This window comes from Pongo abelii, chromosome 12 (assembly GCF_028885655.2).
Source record: "Pongo abelii isolate AG06213 chromosome 12, NHGRI_mPonAbe1-v2.0_pri, whole genome shotgun sequence".
In the NCBI taxonomy this organism is placed as follows: domain Eukaryota; kingdom Metazoa; phylum Chordata; class Mammalia; order Primates; family Hominidae; genus Pongo; species Pongo abelii.
Genome location: NC_071997.2, coordinates 111072057 through 111096846, shown reverse-complemented (window position 1 = coordinate 111096846; position 24790 = coordinate 111072057). Strand labels below are relative to the sequence as shown.

At 36.8% G+C, this 24790-nt stretch overlaps 1 long non-coding RNA gene across 1 annotated transcript; it reads right to left on the bottom strand.

Moving 5' to 3' along the window:
- Window positions 1–1263: 1263 nt before the first annotated feature.
- LOC103889892 (uncharacterized) lies at window positions 1264–24520 on the bottom strand. Its single transcript, XR_654261.2, has 3 exons — window positions 24462–24520; window positions 24020–24197; window positions 1264–3156 (listed from the first exon to the last, which is right to left on the bottom strand). It is a non-coding gene; the product is annotated as an uncharacterized LOC103889892 (long non-coding RNA).
- Between the last annotated feature and the right edge of the window lie 270 nt (window positions 24521–24790).

Here is a 24790-nt window from a genome sequence, read left to right as displayed (position 1 = left end):
CCACAAGTTCTTTTGGGAAAGGTTAAGAGAAAGACTTGCAGTGTAAATTTTGGCAATGTGGCAGCATCTTTCCTCAAGGGGGCTTTGCTGCCCCTTCATTCAAGAGGTAATGCACCTGTGAATTGGCCCCAAACTGAGAACTGGTTGATGGGCCTTGATTCTATTTTGTACTCATTCAAGTCAGACTTTTGCTTCTCAGACCTAGAGATTTTTACTAAGATATATCAAGTAAGATTTTAATAGTTTGCCCATTGATTTCAGTTCTAGGGACACAATTATCAACTTACCAAAAATAAAGCTGATCACTGCTTTGGCTCTGCAGTTGGTTAAAACACCCACTACCACCTTGATCTTGGTGATAAAGTACCATCACTTGGCCCTGCCACTCTTGCAGCCCATCAACCCCAGTGGATTTGGGGAGCTTTATTTCAATGGCAATAATTTCCACTGTCAACCCTCATGTAGCTAAGGATCTATCACAGAGTTCTTCAAGGATGCAAGGGGACTGCTCATCAATATATTTTTCATAGCATTGGTGAAGAATGAGTCCTCTAGGGGATATACTAACAGGGCATGTTTTTACTTAATAAAATCCACTCTAGCATTCTAGTTTTCCTAAGCTAATAGATATTTTCCTTTACAATATGCGAGGGGATTTTTAACATTTCCATTTAACATAATTTAGGTCAATTTCGTGTCCAGCTTTTAGTCAACCCAGCAGACAAGCTAGTAGGATCATTCCCAGATCCTCAGTCCAATATTATATATATTCCTTTCACCATTATCCAACAGCCTTAGGATCTATTCCCACACACATGGATTCTATTGATATAAATTGGAAAAATCATGCAATTATTTTGGTGTGTACTGTAATTTTTTTATAGGCCTTTTTGGGAACCTCATCTTCTGGGAGTCACTTGCTAGGATGTGATACTGGTTATAGCTGAGGAAGAGAAAAACCGTGGTGGAGATATGTCCTTAGGAGAATCAGAAGCCCTTGTAAGGCAAGAACATGGCAGGAAAACCATTATAAGTTCACAAGAAAGAAGAAACGAACCTCCTCAAACAGGAAAGAAAGCTGCTTTTACTGAAAAAATTTAGGCCAACCATGAATCTCATTTCTGTCACTACATCTTTCTGTTTTCTGGACATTTCATACAAAGGGATCATATATGTGGTCTTTTGTGACAAGATTCTTTCACTTAGCATAATGTTTTAAAGGCAAATTCATGCTGTAGCATGCGTCAGTACTTCATTCCTTTTAATGGCTGAATAATTTTCCATTGTTTATTTCAATAATAAGCCACATTTTGTTTATGCATTTGTCAGTTGGTAGACATTTGTTTCCACCTTTTATCTATAGTGAATAATGTTGCTATGAATATCCATGTACAAGTTTTTGTACACATTTGCCTATGTTTTGTTTTTATTTATCTTGGGTAGATATCTAAGAATAGAATTTCTGGGTCCTGTATTTCTACTAATCCTAAGAGATAACTAGTACAATCTCTATTTTACTGAAAAAGAAACTGGGATTCAGAGGAGTTGGACTACTGGTCATGTCGCGGAGCAAATAGAAGGTGAGATTAACACTCAGCGCTCTTTAAGTCCAGAGCTCACATTTCTCTTATGCTTCTCTGCTGGGTGAGAGCACTGCAGATGCATCAACATTCATGCATGCCATGCAGACAACCCACAAGTGCAGACACACACAGTGATTGGAATGATATCAGATGTGGTTTAAGACAAGCCTGACTTCATCATAACTATTTTCTCCCTCACACCAACTCCCCTGCTAGAAATACACTTTCTAGCTGAATCTACCTCCCTTCTATGGATTTTTCATCTTTGTTTTTAGGGAGCAGAGTCAGATTTACTTTTCATATGAACTAGCCTTAGGGGCTATGCAGGGGAAGACACAATAGCATCCCTAACATTGGAATCTCTCTCTAAGACCCACAGGAATGAACACCTCTGAATATTGCCAGATATAGAGGCTTCCAATAGACCATCAGGCAACTCACTCCCCAGAGTCCCCACCTCTATTTCTCAGTATGGGCCACTACCTGTGTGCATACCTGTAAGGGACTGAGGACTCTTTACCTGAAATATAGCTCTTTAGGACTGACTACCATCTCCCCAACTAAGATGCAGAAATCGTACAAACTTATATATATTTTGTAAGAGCAAGCAGTTCAAAATTGGATTACCTTTCCACATTTTCATACAAAGTAGATTAATGTGCCCCTGTCTTTATTACATTTTCCACCCTTGTCATTTGTGATTAAGCCAACACCGTGAAGATGTATTATGGATCGGCATAAATAGGAACATTAAAACATTGGCTATATATCAGAGAAGCTCAAGGCAAGTTGATTTGTGCTACATACACAGACCCTTGGTGCAATATGTCTGGAATATTTCACATCTTTTTGGACAGAGAAATCTTTCTACAGCACCAAAAGTAATAGGAAGTACAAAAGAAAGAAAAGAGAAGAAATAGGGGAAAGTACTAACTTTTCTTCCAGGTAATGGAAGAGGTCTATTCTCCCTGCAATAATTTTGATATGGAATTTCTCATAGATGAGGCTCTTAAACAAAAACCATCACCTGGGTTCGGAGAAGAAGGAAAAACGTGGGCTATAACCAAGATTCCTAGTTCACATAAGGAAGGGTGTTTGACTAGGCCCCCATCTTATTGTCTTGAGCTTATATTCCATCTCTTCTAGGTCATTCTTGCCCTAAGACTACCTTAATGGCTCAGGCTTCTTATAGAAACAGCTAAACAGCTGAGAGGCAAATCGTGTATCTGTACAGGTGTCTTCTCATTCTTAGTCACATGATGGATAATCTCCAGTCTGGAAGGTTCAGGCAATGGGATTAAACAGTTCTAGTAGGAGAAAGAAGGGATCATGGCCAAAAAGATCTATTTCTAAGAAGAGGACAATCCTATTGCTCCCCTAAAAAGACTCCTACCTGTAACACACTCTTGCCTCTACTTCATAACTTCTTTCCCAGACATGTTCATGAGAGTGATTCTGGACAGCTCTGAGGCCTGAAGCTGCAGTACCTTTCCATGACAGGTTGCCCAGGCTGCAGCGCCAGGCTCTTTCTGATCAGCTGTCACCTCTTCTGCTCTTCTGGCTCCCCTGGTGCCTTGAAGGGAAAAATAATGAATAGATCAGAGAAAGTCTCCCTCTTCTTGTCACTTTCTTCACCTTGCAAACATAATTCCATGAATATATCTTAGCCTGGGCCCATGTCTGGGTCTGTGTAGGACGGTATAAATGCATTGGAAAAAGGCTTCTCTTTGTTAATATTAGCATGGTTAGAGGAAAGCAAAGAGAGCGCAAAGCAGCCTCAAATTAAGCCAGGTTTTGTTGATGATGTTATGATGATCCCATATCTCTTATTCTAGTCTGGTTTTATCCATTTGTACTTTGTGACTGAATGCAGTGGAAACAACAGAGGTAGGGTCCTTATGCTAAAGAAATTTGTGGAGGGGCCAGACAAATAATACCAATAGATTGTTAGTTATGAAGAAGAAAATAAAACAGGGAGATATAATACAGTGAATTGAAGAGGCCAGTTTCTCAATAGCAGGGAGGTGACTTTTGATATAAGTCTCAGCTAGATCCGAAATTGACTGGAGGGTTTGGGGCAGTAACCTGGTGGAGCCAACATTCTGAACATGAGTCCTTAGATAGAAGTCATGGTGGGCACGGCTGAAGAACCTTGTTTCTAATGTATGATAGGAATTGCAATTTTTCAAACATCAGATGCCATTTCAATAGAGAATGAAAGAATCTGCTAAAAGCCTACTTGAAATATGGGATTGAATCAGGAATTCTGCACTTTAACCTGTTTTCCAACTGCATCACTGCATCTTTGAGAAGAGGACACAGAGATTCAATGATGAATTCAACAAATGTTGATTGAAACAGAAACAGTCACTATGGCATAGAATTTTTAATGAGATGAAAGACACTGGCAGTGAAATAATGGCAGAAGTATAGTTGACACTGTGAAATGTACTATAAAGGAAAATGAGAGTGTAGTCTAGGAATAGGTAAGAGGGGCATTGATTCTTACCTAGAATCTCAAGGAAGTCTTCCCCAAAGGATGTCATTTGAACTGACAGACTGGAGTTTGTGTGTTAATAAGGTGTTTTGTATAGGGTGGAGGTAGGGAGCTTCCTGGCAGAAGAAACTCTAAATGCAAAGATCCTGTGGCAGAAAGGAACAGTTTCTGTTTAGGAGCCTGGGAAAAGCTCAGACCAGGAGAGCACCAGATGGGTCTGGTGATTGGAACAAGTGCTAGAATATAAAGAATCCTGTAGATGATGTGAAGTTAATTGATTTTTCATCCTAAGAACAATGGCAAGTTCTTAAAGAATTTTCACCTGGGGAGCCGTAAGTTCATTTGCAGTTTTAAAAGGTTGTTTTGAGCAAGAGAAGAGTAGATATAGAAAAACAAATTAGGAGACTCTCTAGAGAGTTCAAATAAGAAATCATAGTGCCTTAGACTAATATGATAGCAGGACAGAAATGAAGATATTAATGATATATTTACAGGGTTAAACCCACAGGACTTGCTAATGTACCAGAATATAGCAAGAAAGATGTATCAAGTTTGATCTTTGATATGGTTAGGCTTTGTGTTCCCACCTGAGTCTCATCTTGAATTGTAATTCCCATAATCCCCACATGTCAAGGGAGAGACCAGGTGGAGGTAATTGAATCATGGAGGCAGTTTCCTCCATGCTGTTCTCGTGATAGTGAGTGAGTTCTCATGAGATCTGATAGTTTTATAAGGAGCTATCTCCCTTTGCTTGGCACTTCCTCCTTTCACCTTGCGAGGAAGGTGTCTTGCTTCCCTTTCAGCCTTCTGCCATGATTGTAAGTTTCCTGAGGCCTCCCCAGCCATGCTGAACTGTGAGTCAGTTAAACCTCTTTCATTTATAAATTACCCAGTCTTGGGCAGTTCTTTATAGCAGTTTAAAAAATGGACTAATGCAATCCTTAAGTGTTTTTAATTTTTTCTAATTTTTATTTTTTTTAATTTTAATACAGTTGCAATGGTAGTACTTCCTTTCCCTCGATATAAAATAGGCAATGATAAATTTGGTGAAAGGAGACAAGCGGCATATTCTGTTGACAAATAATGGCTGTGAATTATTCTTGACTGGCTCAAGGATGAGGAGAAGAGGAGGAATTGTGTGGGTGAGGAAGATTCTTTATGCGGCCAGAATAAACTACTTCAGACACAGGAGAAGCTAGGGAAGATTTCTGAAAATATTGTATTCTAAGTTCCAGAAGAAAATTGTAGGAAACTGTCTTTCTCCTTAGAGTGAGAGATTGTTCTTTATAAAACAGAAATTAAAACTACAAGGAGAGGGAGTAATGTGATGTGCTGGAGAGGTAACAGGTAACATCTTATGAAAAGACAGATGAGGGAGGGTCTCAGGAAGTCTAAGAGCACAAAGAGGGTGATGAGGCAGAGGAGATAGGTGTGATGACGCAGTAATTTAATCTGTCATGTAGAAAAACAATTTAGATATCTCAAAATGTGGCTTGGCATGGTGGCTCACGCCTGTAATCCCAGCACTTTGGGAGGCTGAGGCGGGCAGATCACTTGAAGTCAGGAGTTTGAGACCTGCCTGGCCAACATGGTGAAACCTCATCACTACTGAAAAAAAAAAATACAAAAATTAGCCTGGCATGATGGCACGCACCTGTAATCCCAGCTTCTCGGGAGGCTGGGGCACCAGAATGGCTTGAACCCGGGAAGTGGAGGTTGCAGTGAGCAAAGATCGCATCACTGCACTCCAGCCTGGGTGACAGAGTGAGACTCCATCAATAAATAAATATATAAATCTCAAAATGCAAAGCCATAGGGTAACAAAATTAAAAAAAACATGATAAATATAGTGGGCAGGGAATGGCAACACAAGGCGAATTAATTACCAAACAGGTAGCAGGGAGGGGAAAATACAAACATATTTTTTTCAACTGAAGAAAGACCTATGTAGATTGAAGAGTCTCACAACATTACAGGCATGATCAGCTAAATAAAATACCTACAAACTTACTATCAAAAATTTGAATTCGTTAGTGGGGAAAAGACAAAACTAGAAATATAGTGTCTTAAAGTAATGAAATTATTGAATTTTTGCTCTTTAACACCAACAGTCAGATGATAATAGATGAGAATTGATAGGATTTTGAAGAAACATTTTTGTAAACTGAGATAATTTTACCCAGACTCCTTGATTTTTGTTTTATGTAGAAAGGTATAGGAAAACATTTTTAGATATGCTAAGGCTCAGATCTTCTATCAGCCAAGTACACTCAAAACATACACGTGTCTGTGTGCACATACACATGCTCTTGAAGATAGAGCCTTCTGATAAGGAGATGAAGAAGACATAGAAGCCAAAAGTTAGAAATGCAGATGTTATAAAGAGGTGGTAGAAAACCCATTTCTAATAAAAGTAAAAATATTTTATAACTAGTTATAAAACTAAGTCAATTTTAAAAAACTTTGTCAGATCAATGATATATTAAAAATGACATATTTATAAATTCCAAGATTACACAGACAAAAAGAGAGAAGTATAGGAGAAAAGAAGATTCCGTGTTATGAAAGGTTGGGGAACTAAAAACATTTTATTTTGTCTTACCACCAATATCAAACATATCATTGAAATGAGAGGGCTTGATTTTATTTTCCTGTCTCTCCTTTTGGAGTAGGACAAACACTGCCCTTCTCTCCATTCTGTTCTTCTATTTAGATCCTAAATTATGCTTCCAGGAAGTTCTTGACTCTGACTTGTATTGAGCTATACTGATAAAAGGTGAAAGTAGAAAGTTAGACAGATACAGTTTATACACTGTGAAGACCAGCATGATGACAAGACCTTTATAATATTAATAAATTATTTTCATATAAACTGTAGTAAAGAGAGGCCCCATGACCTCATACTTGTTCTGATGTTGTTTCATAGCTAAAATATACAAAATTGCATTTATACTATTTTAATTTATTCTTGTTAATTTCAGCCTAGTGCTCCCCCCTCCATCAAGGCTCCCTTATCAAACTTTGGCTCCATCCCTCTTAGATTTGAACCATCTGGAGATTTGGCCAACAGCCACTTCTGCCTTCATCTAAACTCCTGTTTGGCAAACTTTAATCATTCAGGGACCAAAGTCACAATTTTCACACAATTTTTGACATATTTTGACATATTAACATGCAATAAATTTAATATTTTTCTTTAAATAATTTGTATTTACATAAATTTATTTTAAAAGAGATTTTATAGCATAGACTTTATGTAAACCTCTATATAAACTCATTTTGGTCTGTGTGTCAAAACTCTCATCTGAGCCACCCACCAATAGTGCAATAGTACCTTTTAGGAACACACTGATTCTAGTCGTCAATATAATGGTAGGTAGGACCACTATGAAATGTGTATCTCATTTGTGATTCCACTTTCTGTTCTAAGGCCAGAGCTCCAGATAATATAGAAAGCCACAATTTAAGGCCATTGACTGATATAGTGAAGGCTGTGTGAAAGTTCTCTCACTCACAGACATTTTTTAGTCTTGACATATTTGCATTGGCTTTAAAAAGTTCATATGATTTTACATAGTTTATTTGGCTGTTAGCATCTGATGCTAAAATTATTTCAGCTGAGCTTATATCTGACTCTACATTTCAATGGTCTTTCTGGAGACTATAAATTTTCTGATTTAGGTGCAAATATGCTTGGAGCAAATCATCTGAATCTATTTGCATTTTTAGTGAAAAATTCCAGACCCAATGATTTATCAAATTCAGTAGTGGTTTTGACCAATATGTGTATCACTCCATGCAATTAAAACCAGATAAAATATAATTTAATTTGTCATGCCAGTGGGGCATGAAAAAGTATTTTTTCTTTGTTTTAAATTCTGCCTTTGTCACCCCAAAATATCCCATATACATTAGGCTGCAAGTTATTATTCAGGTAAGTTGATTAATACAGTTTCTTTAAAATGGATTTAAATCTCTGGTAAGGATAGAAATGGTAATATTCAATGCAGAGATCAAAATGACAAGAGATAGTCATCTTCATTCTCCAGGGCACCATCTGATCACCAGCTGGGGTCAGAAAGAAATTTTTCTGGCCAAAGAAAAAGTGTCATATAATTCATTCCAAGTGGTGCCTAATGCAAACACTTTCCTCTCTCAGACCCAGCAGGTGTGGGCTACTCTTAAGGATGCATCATCCTATTCTTCTACAGTAATTTTTCTCCGTTATATTATCGCTCCTTCCTTTATCTACTCCCTGTATCAATGTCTCTTTCTTTCATTACTTTTCTTCTTCATGCTCTGCCCTTTTCCTCTCCCCCTTAGCTAATGAATTGGATATGCATTTGGGCTTCGGAACTCTCACTCTCAGAAGCTCTGTCTGTCCCTTCACCTCTAACGGTGTGTTAGGCACCCACATCATCCTGCCACCATTTATTCTGTCCAGCTGTTAATTCACAGTAAAATTCTAGTGTGAATTGCAGAAGCCAGCTGCTGTTTGGACAATACACTCAATGAGAGTGTAAAATGCAAAATGACAAGTTCCGTTCTACCTAATGGGAGGCATCAGCTTAAACAGGGTTTTCAATGTCTTGAAGTAGAGGTCAATTTCAGGAAAAATGTTTTCTCATAGGAATTCATATGCTCATGGAACCTAAAGATAAATAGGCAAGGTTCTATATATATGCTACAGAAATTGAAATCCATATTGAGATAGGCTATCTCATGTTTCAACACATGCCTTACGTGGTACTGAGACATTTGGAATGTTATGTTTAAGATTCCATTTCAAATATCATTGACGAAGATCAGCAGGCTAGTGATAGTAATAGTGGTAGCAGCAGTAGTAGTAATATATTAATGCATTAACTTTTTTCTTTTGCATAGCTTCTTCAACTTTTAACATGTTATGTTTAGTAAACCAGTATCCAGTAAGCATTTATTATATGCTTGGGATCATGCTAGGTGAATTACATACTATTGCCAGTTTTTTTTTTCTGTACATAGAAAATGGCTGAACATTAGGCATTTCATGTGAGTTGACAATTTCCTATTGTCACAACAAAGCTGCGAGGTAACTATTAGTCCTATTCTATGTATGAAGAAACTAAGGATCAGAGTGTCTCCTGTGAAGTATGTAGCAGAGTAGGGCTTCAGACTCAAGTCGTGCATGTTTTCCCTACCCCTACACAAAGCGTTCCTCCAGTCGTCTTTTGTTACTCACACATTTCTGTTTGTTAAACTAAAGTTTCAGGAAAGAATTCAGGGTCCTTAATTTGCTGCTAATCCGGCACCATGCAGATTGTGAACATTGAACGTGAACTCCTTTCATTGTTCCTGAACCCAGGATATTTCTTTTTTCTCCTCTTAAAAACATAATTTCTAAGCACGTATGTTCTAACAACAGGAAGTTTACTAGAGCCATTATGCTCTTACTTGGGAATTCCTGTGAGACAGGGACTATGGTGAGAACAAGGGTGCTTGGTCCCTTTGTACCAAGCACACTTGTGGCAGACAGGCCATAGGTATACTTGCCTCACCTTTGATGATATGGCCCAGAGCAAGGAAGACACCTCCAGCACAGAGGGCCTTTCATCAGTGAGCAAAGGCAGTACCTGGAGAACAAATCCTTCAAGACTGGTAAAGCTCTGTGTTCTTCCCAGATGGCCTCCCTGGAACCAAGCTGGGTGTTCTCCTGGCCAGTGAAATCTCTGGAGCTTACAAGCCATCAGCACAGGGAAAATTGGAAAACCTTTTCACTGAAGCATTCACATACTACTGAAGCTCAGTTATATACAGCTCAAACCAGGACTTGAACCCACCAGTGTCCAGAAACCATGCCCTTAGAGTTGGAGTAGTCAAAGTGGAGAAAAGACAAGTCCATATATCTAATTATTCACCTTCTAGAAAAAGAAATCTGATTAAAATCTCTTGTATTATTTAGCACAAGGTCCTAGGCCAAATAACTACCATTGTTCCACACTGCACCTGCTCTTCATCCTGGGTGGATTAGGAACTCTAAGTTTGCCATCATCTCCTTTCACGACAGTCTCAATCATTGCAGCCAAACACTTTAGAAGCATTCGTGATTTTTGTAGCATACTCAGTTTTCCAAATGAATAATAAATATAATTCTGTCAACTATTTTGGGAACCCATGTATTATTTTTATTTTTTTTCTGAGGGAAACAAGAAATCTATTTGCTTTTGCACAGTATATGGCAGTCAGAAGTACCTCATTCATTCACTTTTTATTCATTTGATGCATGAAAAAAAAGGCATTAAATGTATTTCAGTGTGTCACCTCAAATTCTGTGCAGCCAACAGTGATGAATATGCTTGGTTCCTCAGCTGGGGTACTGTTTCATTTTTTTGTGACAATATCATTTGACAAGGCGATTCTGCATTGGCAATATTGTATCATATTTTTGTCTGCATGTAAATTATGTTGACAGTCTCATAAACATAAATTGGCAGGCATACTGTCCCAGAGCAATGTTTGTTAAAATACACTAATGGAATAGAATAAATAAATTTTTCCAAAGCATTAATAACACAGTGGTGTGTCACTGCATTGTGCAAGAAGGTCTATGGGATATGGTACTGTCTATGCTAAATTAATATCACATGTATTTCTTTATATATATTTTATTCAATCTCATGCTTATGTTTATAGATTAGTCATTCCATTTCACAGAGTTTGTATAATAGCGGTCACCCACTTGTGATATTTTTTAAGAAGTCAGCGTTGTCTGTGGCAGATATCTATAATGGAACATGTGTAAGGTGCAATTCATGTCTGACATTGTTATTACATTGCTTTGTTCCAGATAGGGCTTCCTCTTTCTCACCCGCCAACCCAAGGACACGCACTTAGCAGGCTTCTGCCCTGATGGAGCAGGCAGATTCTACAGTGGGCAGATCTAAAGCAGGTCCCTAGAGTGCCAAACAACTGGGCACATACTTCATTTATATTTTTGGACCACAAAGATAATTTCCCTTCCAGATGTCTGTGGACAGACAGGATGGGGCACTGGCAAAAGTATGAACTATTCTATACTTTTTCACTTCTTTAACTTACTAGAAATGTGACCTTTGGTAAAACCCAAAATCTCTTTGAGCCTCAATTACTGTATAATTGGAATAATCATGAATAAGGATAGATGTCAACATTGAGATGTTGATTGTATTGCAATTGATATGGTGTCTGGTTCATAACAGGCAAGGGGTATCTTAAAAGAATGAATGGAGGAAGATAAAATGAGAGAAAGACAGAAACAAATACAATGAATGTAGCAATTTTATTTGATCAGATGATGGAAAATTTATATGCTGTGTCTCCAAACATATAAATGCTTGGAACATAGAGAAATGGTTAAAACTTTGAATTTTTGCAGAGTCAAGTCAGAGTGTACATTGGATTCCACACATACCCTGACTCATCTGCCTCCTGGATGGCAGCTCATGTACCCCTCTTTGGGTTTTCTAAGTATCATCTTCCCTATTAACAGAGACCTGACACAGCTGTGACTTCTGATCTTTGGGGAGAAAAGCTAAAGAACTAGGATTTTAAGAAGAAAATTATAGGAAAGCAGTAGGGTTGGTCCCTAAGGGCCATGCCTGTGATCAGACTTGGGCCAGAATACTTATATGGTTGTTGCCTGTAATATCTGTTGCTTCAGCTTTATCTGGTCTCTCTCAGCTTTTACCCTGAGACTTTACAGAAGCACATTGTAAACTATTCATCTAGAAGACCACATGTTTGTACATCAGTGCTAAACAAAGAAGGTTAGCGAACACAGGTCTTGCATCAGATGCATAAAACCAAACCATGTAAACATGTAGGTCATACAAGAGGAGAAAGTTCATATTTAATACATGGCTTCACTATAAGATATTATGTTTAAAGTTCAGTAACCACACTGATTAACCACAAAGATACGGTCCACCATATTGCTGTTATACCAGAGAGATTTTATCAAAGAGGTAAAATGTAAGAATTATTTATACGATTTAAGCAATAGTCCAGGCAAGAAATTATGAATGCTTAGACTAATATGGCAGCTATAGGTGAGAAAGTGAATGTGGGGACAGATAGTGCTTCATAAAACTAAGAGGCAGGATTTTGTCAAATTAAACAGCAGGTATTATTGAGCACCTAATACTTAGGAAACATTATGCTAGACTTATGAATAAACAGGAGAAGTTTAACATACCTTCTGTAGTTGTCAAGAGTTTACAATTCTATTGATGATATAAGCCTCATATATAAGCAAGTTCTTTATATATGTATATATGATGGTTTCTTTTTATAGTTTGAGCCCAAAGCATTTTTTAAAATCAATTTTTAAGTTCCAGGTACATGTGCAGGATGCACAGGTTTGTTACATAAGTAAATGTGTGCCATGGTAGTTTGCTTCACAGATCAACCCATCGCCCAGGTATTAAGCCCACACCTAATAGCTGTTCTTCCTGATTCTCTTCAAGAACCAGAGCTCAGCTCACTAATCCAAGTTAGCATGGCTTCTCAGATTCTGCCTCTTTAGGGCCTAGGTATCCGTTTCTCAAGAGTGTTGCCCTCTGATTGCTCACAGATGAGTATTCCACAAGAGTTGTCCTTGGCCTAAGGTAGTTGCCTTGTTCAAAGTTACTCTGTCTCTCTAGGGGCAATATAAATTCAATGACTGCTCTATGGAGAGATGCAGAGTCCCAGCCCCCTTGCCTCCATTGAGTACAGCTCTGAAGGGCTATTCTAGCTATAGAGCTCTCTCTGTGGGACTGGCTAGTGTCCCTGTTACAATGCATCACCATTCAACATAGCCCTGTGCCCAATTTTACTTTCCTTCCTTGGTGATACTTGTTTTTCCTGAGAGCACTCCCCAATAAACCACCTGCACACAAATCTGCAACTTGGAATCTGTTTTCTGGGACACCTGATCTACCTGCTACTGCTTGTGTGTTTGAAGGTTCAAAGAGCAGTACACATAATAAATTCTGTAGATATATTGAAGAAGAGTATACATTTTGTATAATTGAACATCTCGTTATTTCCCAAACCTTGCAAAATGCTTGTTGCATGGTCAGCCCAATATATTTTTGCTAGATGAATGGCTTGTGTGCTCAGGAAAACTGGCTAGATGTTGACAGGCAGGAGGGAAAATAACTACAGTGATTGACTTGGGTAGCAGAAAGAATATTGTATCATGCTCAAAAATAAAGAATTGAACCAAGGGAGGAAATGTGAACTGATTGTTCCTTGTTGTGTTGAGTCTCAGGATGTTTAATAGACTGGAATTTTGGAACTGAATTAAGTGTAAGTTCAGTGTTCATTTTTCCTTGTGATATCTGACTCTGTTTCTGAAGGAATAGAGAAAAAGTCACTTATTGGTCCCAGCACTTGTACTCTGAGGTACTATAAACCTTTCTCTCCTAGAGAGTCCTAAAGAAGAATTTTCAAAGGCAATTTATCAAATATATGTATATTTGAAAATACCAAATATATATATATATTTGAAAATACCAAATATATATATATATTTGAAAATACCAAATATATATATATATTTGAAAATACCAAATATATATATATATTTGAAAATACCAAATATATATATATATTTGAAAATACCAAATATATATATATTTGAAAATACCAAATATATATATATTTGAAAATACCAAATATATATATTTGAAAATACCAAATATATATATATGTGTGTGTTTATACTTTCTTAAAAACTTCCTAGAGCACAATTTGTAGTTAAGATGTGCTAATCCTTTGATATAATTCTACATTTAGAAATGTATTCTAACAAAGTAATTCAGTTATATGAAAGATTGATTCTCAAATTGATTATTAAAACAGTATTTAATGATAGCAAACAACTGATAACATAAATGCATTAGATAATTTAGATTATTTTTATTATTGATAACAATGCCATTGATAATTTAACTTATAGAACATAAGTTAAATAAATTATTTTGCTTCCCTCAAATGCAATATTATATGTTCATTAAATCAATGCTAGTTGAATATCAACTTGGAAGAATAGTCACATACAATTTTAGAAGGTATAAAGTATTAGCTATAGTATAATATTCTTTTTTGCTTACAAAATAAACATGTATTTGGTATATATGTGAGTGTGTATGTGTATATGTATTTGTATATATGTACACATACATATATCTGTGTCTTTCTTTTCATATATAGTATATAAATAATATATATATAAATTATATACATATATATATATATATATATATACACACACACACACACACACACACACAAATATATATGTAAATAACTTTTAAGGACTCAGAGAAAATACACCAAAGTGTAATAGTGGTTGTTCAGGAGAGAGATTGTGAAAATTCTTTTTAATTTATATTTTTCTGTTTTACTATTGTCTTTTTGTCCTCCCACTTACATTTTTAGTTTCCTCTCTATCCAGATTAAGTTCCTTGATCTATTACTTTAGCTATTTTCTTGTCAATACGCTAAACTAACTTGTGATTATCATATGTGGCTGGCAAAATCTCAACTGTGATTGACTCTAACTGTAGAAATTTGTACAGTTCTATGTCTAAGTCTGGGCTGCTGATAACAGCTCAGCAAATTACACCCAGGTCAACTGGGAATGCTAAAAATAGAGGGTTAGACTCATGCGCACCATACAAACATAACTGCTTGTTTACCCATTCAGTTCTCACTCTCATTGCCCCCAGCAACCATTTCAAACTTCCTGTCTTGTCTTCAAATTTCTAACCACCTTGACCTCCACATTCTGTTACCTTTCTCAATCTTCAAGTAGTCAACCTGAGCTTCAGATTTATCTAGAAAATAGAACACATTGGATGGGAAACTTCTCATTCTACAAATGAGCCAAGTCTATATGTCTGCCTCTTCCTATTCCCTTTTTCTTTTCAGTTCCACTCATTACAATGGAAGTCCAATTCTTCCAGCTCCTTGGATCCATTCATTCACATGTAATAAAGGCCAGGGCACCACATGCTGCCCTCTTTTAACTTCACTTCCTGTATATCCTTCCCCAGTAGCTCTTCACCACCGCTTTTCTTGCCTTAATTTTATCATCCCGTTCATATTTTAAAAAACATTTTTGTGTTATAGGAAATATTTTAGATTTATACAAAGTCAAGTATGTAATGTTTTCTTGTGGGTAAAAAAATAGAGAGTAACATGAAAACATCCGTGTACAAATTATTTTAACCTGCTGCCATATTTGCTTCTGGTTATTAAAAATGCAAAAAACTCCCAAGTATTAGGAATCCTGTTAAAGAATTTTCTAATTTCCTTCTTCCCTCTCTTCACCCCCACCACCAGAGATAACTATTATCCTGAAGTTTGTGTGCATTATTCCTGCTTGTATTTTTTATACTTCTAGGACACATAGTCTATCCGTTAAAAGCTATATAGTATTTATGGTTATTAAATTAACTCTTAATTAAAAGTAAGAGTGGCAATAATGTATGCATCATTCTACTAGCTGTTTATTTTCTTACTCTTCATTATTTCTGGAATCTATCTAATTTATACATGTAGATCTTGTTCATTAATTTTAATTGTTGCACAGTATTTCATGGTATGCATATACTGTAATTTATTGATCCATTTCCACACTTATGGGCATTTAAGTTTGTTAGAATGTTCAGCTATTACAAACAACGATGCAGTCAGTAACATTGGACATGTCTCCCTGTCAACATAAGTACAAATTTCTCCTTTGAGTAGATTTTGCTTATTCACAGATAAAATTACAATAAAAGTGTGGGATTTTTTTTTTGCATACATCTGTTATTTTTCTGTCATCTTATTTGTATTCTCCATTTATCTTTTTTCTCTCCTCTTTTCCTCCAGTTTCCCTGACTGACTTTCTTAATTCATTTTTCTTCTCCAGGTTGATTTGAAAGTTATGCATGCTATTTCTATTGTTTAATGATTATTCTTAGATTTTAACAAAGTTATTTATTTTATGTATCTCGAACATGAGTCCTAGGCTATTCCATATCTCTCTTCCTTCCCACAAAATAAGAGTTTTAAGCATAACTTCTGTCCAAAAATTCCACCTCACCCAGTTCTTTTTTTCGACTGTTGTTTTGATGATGACAGCTTTTGAATCTCATCAGTATAACCTTGCATGGATTATGCTTAAATAAACAGTAAAATTACTTTCTCTATTATAGTGTGCAAGATGAACATCTACCATGTAAAAGTTAGGACATGGAAACAGTGGACAATCCCATTGGTTAAAAAGTCTGGCTGCAACTACTGACAGTTTTAAAGCCTTATCCTTTCTTTTTCCCTTCTGCCCCATATCTGGGCAAGCTGATTAAAAAAAAAAAAAAAAAAAAAAGCCCTGGCACTCCCTCCTTTGTCTCCAGAGGGAGGTTCAAATCACATAATCCCTTTTCCTTGTGTGGGAACCTTTACCCAAGACCAACCCCCTAACCACAATAAAAAATTTGAGCCTAAGGATGGGGCATTTTCTGGCTCTCAAGTCATTTTCAGATCTGTTTGAGGGCTTCCTGCTTGCACTAGAAAGCCTTTTTATGTGAGTGTTAAGTCTTTTTATATCCTCTTGTTGCAAGTGTGGCATCAATAGTCTAGATACAAAGCAAATTTGGGATGGGGGTCCATCCTGTTTCTCTAGAGTGGTGACAACGCCATGCACGTCCAACTGAGCCACATCAAATTTTCCTTCCCAATAATTCCTTAGAAATTACACCAGAAATTCTCACATCACCTCATCTTCCACTTTTAGGTCAGAGCTAAACACAGTCTGCATATTCTAAGACAAACACCAGTGATAGATAAAACTGACACTGCTCAAAGATTATAACAAAAGCAAAGTTCAGGCTTTATTATAAATATAAAAATAATGGAAAAAGAACATGAGGTTTCAGAAGTAAAAGGGTACCATTGGTATAGATTACCGTAAATAAAAGATAAGAATATTCTGTAAACCATTATTCATGAAGCTAATTCTGTGAAAATACGAGAAATATATGAGAAGTTCATGAAATCAAAAGACGATTTATGAGGAATGAATGGGCTAAAATGAAAAGGAAACAGACTGGGATGAAAGGTTCCAGCTGAGATGATGATGATAAACAACTATACCAATGATACCAACAACACAAATGATGCTGCAATGGACTGAATGTTTGTGTCTTCTCGGAATGTATCCTTTGGGTTTAAATCCTAATCTCCAATGTAGTGGCAATTAGGAGGTGGAGACTTTTGGAAGTGATTAGGTTATGAATTACCTCCCTCATGAATGGGATGAGTGCCTTTATGAAGGTGACCTAAGAGCTCTCCTGCACCTTCCAGTATGTAAGCACACAGGGAGAGGATAGCAGTCTGCAACCTGGAAAAGGTCCCTTACCAGAACCTGATCATGCTGATACCCGGATCTTGAACTTCCAGCCTCCAGAACTGTGATACATAAATTTCTGTTCTTTATAAACCACACAGTCTATGATACCTTGTTACAGCAGCTGAACTGACTAAGGCAGATACTAAGAATCATGCTCACTATTTAGTTTGATTACTATGAAGAGTTCGAGATGATCCAACAAATAACATCCTCCTTCTCCATTCAAGTTTGAGTTCATTGTTAAAATATGTAAATACGTGTATTAATATTAATACAAATAGGCCAAAATATTGTGCTTCTTACAGGTAAAACTGATAACGGAGGGTGTAGCTTTCCTTTACAGGCAAGGATGTACTAATACTAATGCTGAATCTCAAAATTAGACTTCCCTAGTCAATGGTGCAGGCCCAGGAAGACCTGAAAACATGGAGCAATTAACCCACTTATGCCCAGTGTTTCATTATTGGAATGCTAAGCGTGTGGGAGTTATTTATATCCTTCTGCTCAAGGTCATCACCAAGGTTTGATTTTTCACTCACGTAAAAATTCAAAAAATTGCAACCTCAGGCATAAATGGGTTAAGGGGGAGGTAGTTCTAAACAGACAACTTGCAAAAGGAAGAGAGTAGGATGAGCATGCCAAACTCCTTATACCTAACTCATAAGCAAGGTGCATGCCTCCTTTTCGCAAAAGATAGGAGTGACTGAAGGCCTGGAAGGAGGCCAGTGTTATAAGTATTGGTGATTCTCCATAGGAGAGTGAACCTTAGTAATACACTTTTTCCCAGTTACCCCCATCATGCCCATAAGCGATCAGAGGTGTAACCATTCCACTTATAGGAAGAGGTCAACAGTTGGGAAAGTCATATTCATACTTCATGACACCACTCATCCAATAATAAACATGGTTTTTTGGGTATTTTCCTGAGTTTATCAGTGGGAAATATGAAATTTTGTCCCTATGAGGCACTAAAATGCTTCTGAAAAATACACCAATTGATGAAGTCAAAGTCTATTCTGTACACAAAGCTTAATTTCTATAATCTTTCTATCCAAACTAGACATAACTAGGTTTCCCAACATAGTCTATCAGAGGTTCTGCAGAATAAAAACACAGAAATTATATACAGATTTTAAAAATTTGAACATACTTTTCAATTTCAAATTCTGAGCAAGGAATTAAATTTCAAATATTAAACCCCCTTGCATTTTACAACTCGAAATAAAGATGGAATTTTTTTTTAATTTTCCTATTGAGAAACAAATCCAAAGAAATTTAAATTTGAAATTTCTCCTAGAGAAAGGAGTATGGTAGAGTGAAGAAGAACAAGGACTTTTGGGTCAGGATACCTGGGTTTTAATATCTGTTCTATCACTTAATTGATATAAAATATGCTTGATTGGTAAAAATTAAATGCTTCTCTGCTTTTCTCAATAAAATGAGGAAAATTTTATTCTTGATATTAGTATGAAGATTAAATGAATGAATATAAATAAGATTGTTAGTGCAGTGCCTGACATTGATACTATGTGTTGGTGATTAATATTGCAGTATTCTCCTAAATGTATCATGCTGCTCAATTTAAGCTAGAATAATTCTCGTGTACTAGATAAAGCCTAGATTCTTTCAGATTTGTATTAGTTCAATTCCATTTTCCTATGTGTTTCATTTTTTTTAATTGTGGGAGATAAAAACATAACATTGATCTCAAATAATAGAATTATGAAAACAAGCTAATTCCTGCCTCCTAGAGCAATTATCTCAATGTAAAACATTTTTCTAGGACCCCTTTCAGTAAACCATTTGTTTTGAATCAAATACATCCTGCCTCCCTTCCGCCCTTGGTGTCCCACTATTTCCTACCATCTAGGATGTCAAAAAGTTGATTTCAGTTGCCTATAATTCATAGGAAAACTAAGGAGACACTTTTTAACAAGATGTTATTTTTGGCTAATGCTGGTCACTTGTTACCAATTGCTCTACCAATGCTTGCACGAGTAACTAGATCTGCTACTTGAAGAGATTTCCAGAGAACTTCAATATCACCAGCTGCTCACTATGAATTTCTCATATATTTTAAATGCCTTAATTCCTGAGATCCTTATATATGCGTCAAATTTTAGCTCATCTATGTCCTGTGGTAAGCTCAATTGGAAAAAAATTCTCAATAGAAGCTGATTTTGGCATTATGTATTTACCATATTCTCCTAACATCTCCTTTCTGTGAAAGTAGCATTTAAGGTATTGAGACCTTATAGTAAAGTCAGAAATTTGCAATAATAGCATTTCCAGTTACCAGGGCTTATTTGAGGTGCATTTGTTTTTCAGTTAATATATTCTAAACTTCTTCAATTTTATTTTCATTTCAGAGTGCAGAATTGAGGGCGGGTTACATCTAGTGACACAGCATCTGTAATCCTATGCCACACTCTTCCACTGCCTCTTGCTATAAATTTCTTTGACCTGAAGACACTTGAGTTATCTCCTGGGGAATCTTCTCACATATACTATATTAAACCAGACCAGAGCTGACTTGATACTAGCTATTGGGCATGACTTTTCAGTCTCTGGAAAAGACACGAAAAGTCCACTAACGATCTTTCCTTGGCCCTGGATGCAGAATGGAATTTGGCAACTGGTCTAGGACTATCAAGCTAGTTCTGATCCTAACAATATATAGCTAGAACCTCGCTAGTTTCAGAAGCATATGAAAAGCTCAGTTATTTTGTTAAAAGAAGCAATCTTTGTTACATAAATTCAAGCAAATGTGTGCAAATTAGCCTGTAATACCAAACCCACTGCACCTATATAGTTTGAGGTCAAGCTTCACCAGGACCGTTAGGCTACGTGAGGTTGCCTGGACCCACTGGACCCCAAAGTTTGCTTGTTAGTATCCTCACAGGCCACCAACTTTGTCAGCACTTGGCTGGTTCCCATTATCTACCTAGTTCCCTGTGCCTTTCCTGAACCTGTACATCCTATTCAAGTTTGCTAAGTAATATGTTGCTTTGCTTAGGCAGGAGCACTCAATCTTTTGGCTTCCCTGAGCCACACTGGAGGAAGAATTGTCTTGGGCTGCACGTAAAATACACTGACACTAATAATAGCTAATGAGCTAAAAATAAAAATCACAAACTCATAATCTTTTAAGAACGTTTACATATTTGTTTTGGGCTGAATGAAAGCCATCCTGGGCCACATGTGGCCAGAGGGCCACGGATTGGACAAGCTTGGCTTAGAAGCTGGTGTATATAGTTCCACTGCTACAGAAACAACCCTTTGTCCTTAGGTAAAAAAGTTGCAGTGACAAACCAAAGTCAAAAATTCCCTCAAACGTCTGATGAATGGATAAACAAAATATTGTATATTTACACATTTGAATATGATTCAGCCATAAAAAAGAATGAAGACATGATTTATTCTAGAACATAGATGAATCTAAAAATATTATGCTAAGTGAAAGAAGACACAAGACCACATATTGTATGATTCAATTTGTGTTAAACGTCTAAAATAGGAAACTACATAGGGACAGCAAGTAGATTAGTGGTTGTCACAGCTGGGGACAGGGTGAATTAGGAATGACTGCCAGTAGGTACAAGGACTTCTTTCTGGGCTGATGGAGATGTTTTAGAATTAGTGGTAAGGAGTGTACAACTTTGTGAATGCATAAAAAGCATTGAATTGAAAAAATTTTATGATATGAGAATTGCATCAATAAAAAGAAGAAAGGCTTAAAACTACATAGCACTGCTAAAAACCTCCTAAATTGATGAATCACATGAAAAACAAGTGTACAAGTTGACAGAAGCTTTTCCATCAAGCATCTGGCATTCTCCATGGGTTAAGCCATTCCCCAGCATGTCAGCAAGGCATAAAGCATCAATGATTACCTCAAGCTCAGAGAAATTCTCTACTATAAGTTAGGCATATCCAAAGAACAATATAGCAAGGTATGCTATATGAGATATCATCTTTACTCATTGTTATTCAAATGTCAGCAAGAACCATAAACAACACAATAAAGACAACAAATATTTGAACATGGAATAGAAAGTAGGGTTATGTTCCCATGAAACAAACCATCATTTTTTCTCATTTTGGAATGCCTGGTTTACTCTTTGAAGCATTAAACTCAGAGTTTAGAAGCATTTACAGAATTTACTCTTGAAGTATTAAATATATACAGCTATAGTGAAAAATAAAGGAAAATTCCCACGTGGCCATTGTCCAGCATAGCACCTCCCCAGCTGACAGCCATGCACATCAGCTGTGCCATAAGCCTCGAACTCCAGACATAATTTTTATCTCTCAGAATGCATTCCAAATTATTTTCTTTAAGATGCCCAGCCTAATAAACCAGATACTGGGAATTTAAGGTGACCCAACAGACGCACTGCTTTTTTTTTTCCCCCACCTGAGTTTGAACCAAGGAAAAGGTAGTGGAAGAAACAGTAAGTAAACCAGAGTAACACATTTATTAAAAAGTTAAACTTTGACCAAGAGCAATCAAGAAAACATGTCTGTTCTCTTCAAGTAGGCAAGGAAATTCCTAAAGGAAGAGAGAAAAGAGGATGAGAATTTATCCCTAACCTATCCTTCAGGCAACTGAAAGGGAGGAAAAAAGATGGAGAGGAGAGGGATGGAAGTACTTCTCTATTGGATGCCTGGTTAAATGGAAGAAAACATCAGCAGTGGGGTGGTATGTCCTTTCTTCCAACGTTATAACATGCTTAGTTTCAAGTGCTTTTTACATTTTATTCAATTTAATCCTGACAACAAACCCATGAGGTAGGCACATTTACTGTGTCCATTTTACAGATGAGATAACTGAAGCTCAGCTAGGGCAAATTATTTGCAAGAGGTCACACAAAACAGCTGGTCTCTACCACCAAAGTGGTGTCTCTCCAGATAAAATTAAAACACAAAAACAAAAAACCCCACTAAACAGATCCTGGGGGAAAGAAAGGAGTAAAATTAAATCCGCATAAGAAAGAATAAAGTACAGAACTTCCACTGCAAAAACAGCAAATCAGTGTTGTATAGGTAAACATCGGAATGAAGAAAAAGGTCACAGGAATGAATATGAAGAAAGAAAAGAATAGATAGGACAGCAAAGAGCAGAGAGCTAGTATATGAATAATAGGGGTCCCCAGAGAGGAAAGCAGAACAAATGAAGCTGAAACAACAAAATCACAGCAGAATATTTTCCTATGCTGTAAAAAATTTGCAGTTTTCAGATAGTCTTGCCATGTTTTGAAGCAAAAATACGTTTAATAACATTGAGCACTTAATGTATTGCTAGAAAGTTGTTATATATATTGTTTAGTATGTTGATAAGAAAGAGCAAAATATAGTCCTTTCCCTCAAGGGGCTAAAAGTCTATTGGAAAAAGCACATAAAAATATAATAATTTAATATATGGCAAAGTCAGTGATGGACATAATGTAGGTTTGTTGTAGCACCAAAGCAAGGCAAAGTATTGGTTAAGGGCTTAATGTGTCTATGGGAGCAGACATCCAAGACAATATGAGATGTAAATCATGAATTATATCCAAGCACTAGATGTAGGGAGATGGAAAGCATAGCTATTCAAGACAGCAGGACAATATGGAGAAATATATAATAATAAGCAGATAATATTCTATGGGAAAATACACAGTTTCTTGTTTCTGGATCAAAGAAATCCAAGGTGGGAGTTAAGAAGCTCAGGGCCAGAAAAGTGGACAAGAGTGAGTTTCAAAAACTGTGTGTGCCATGTTCTGAAGTAGACACTTTATTCTGAGGTGATAGGACATCATTGAAGAGTTTTTTGTAGGGTAAGGAAAATTCTCACATAACATGAAGCACTGTTTACTTCTCAGAGGGTGTACTAGAGAAAAGGAGACTAATTGAAAGGCTATTGCCAAAGTCTGGGTAAGAAATAACAAAGACTCAGGATAGAAGGGAGTAGTTACAGCAGAAAACAGGATGGATGTGAGAAATGTTCAGGTGTGAAAATAGAATTAAGTAATTCATGGATAGGCTGATGGGTAAAACGGGTAAGAAGGGCTCAGTGATGCCTTCCGTATTTCTAGCTTGATGACTGTGTTGTGAGGCTGGAACATGATGAACAGAGAAATAAAATGTTGCATATTAAACCTGTAATCCTCCCTAAGAGGAGATGCAAAGTTATTGTTTTATTCTTAATTTTGATAATTACTTAAATATAGGTTTGACTGCCATTTAAAAAAATCTGAAACTCATCACTAGGAGAATTACATGTTTGTCGACATGCCAAAATCCCATAGAAAATTATTTAAAAAAATAGCCCATGTGGTCAAATGCTGAGCCAGATGAAAGAGCAAAGTGGCAAAAACAAAACAGAAAAAGCACACCCAGAAAGCGTGAAACAGGATTACAGAATTTAATATAGGCAGAGTTTTGAAAATAAATGTACTTTAAACACATTCATTAATAAAAAACAACTCTCAAATTGGGTTAACAATATACAACTTCTTGGATATTATGGCAGCAGCCTGGTCATGCCTGACTTACCTTTCATCGCTTTCAGTTAAACACTCCAAAGTGTCCAGCCCGAGATAAAAGCTGACAGCAACACAGCTGGTTGATGAAAAGAGAAGCCCATATTCAAATTCCAGTACTAAGCCCGCTGGCAGGACGTTTGATGAGCTGTTCCCAGAAGCACAAACTTGACCAGAGAACAGTCTTCTCTCTGGAGAGAAACTGATTGTGAAAGTCACCTTCCACCTTCTACTACATGTCTCCCATCTCCACATCCTGGACATGTTTCAGTGTACTCTATCTCAGTCAGGGGCACAATGATCTATCCCGTTTTTATACCTGGCTCCTAACACCTTCTGTATTAGTCTGTTATCATGCTGCTAATAAAGACATACCTAACACTGGGTAATTTATAAAGGAAAGAGGGTTTAATTGACTCAGTTTAGCATGGCTGTGGAGACCTCAGGACACTTACAAATATGGTGTAAAAGGGAAGCAAACACGTCCTTCTTAACATGAGTGTAGGGGAACTACCCTTTATAAAACCATCAGATCTCGTGAGACTTATTCACTATCATGAGAACAGCACAGGAAAAACCAACCCTCATGATTCCATTACTTCCCATCAGGTCCCTCCCACAACACGTGGGGATTATGGGAGCTACAATTCAAGATGAGATCTAGGTGACGACACCACCAAATCATATCACTGTCCCTTTCCTCATGCCCACTATCCAATCTGTCAGCAGTTCTGATTATTTTACCTCCAAACTCTTTTACATTTGATTGCTTTTCTTTCTACCA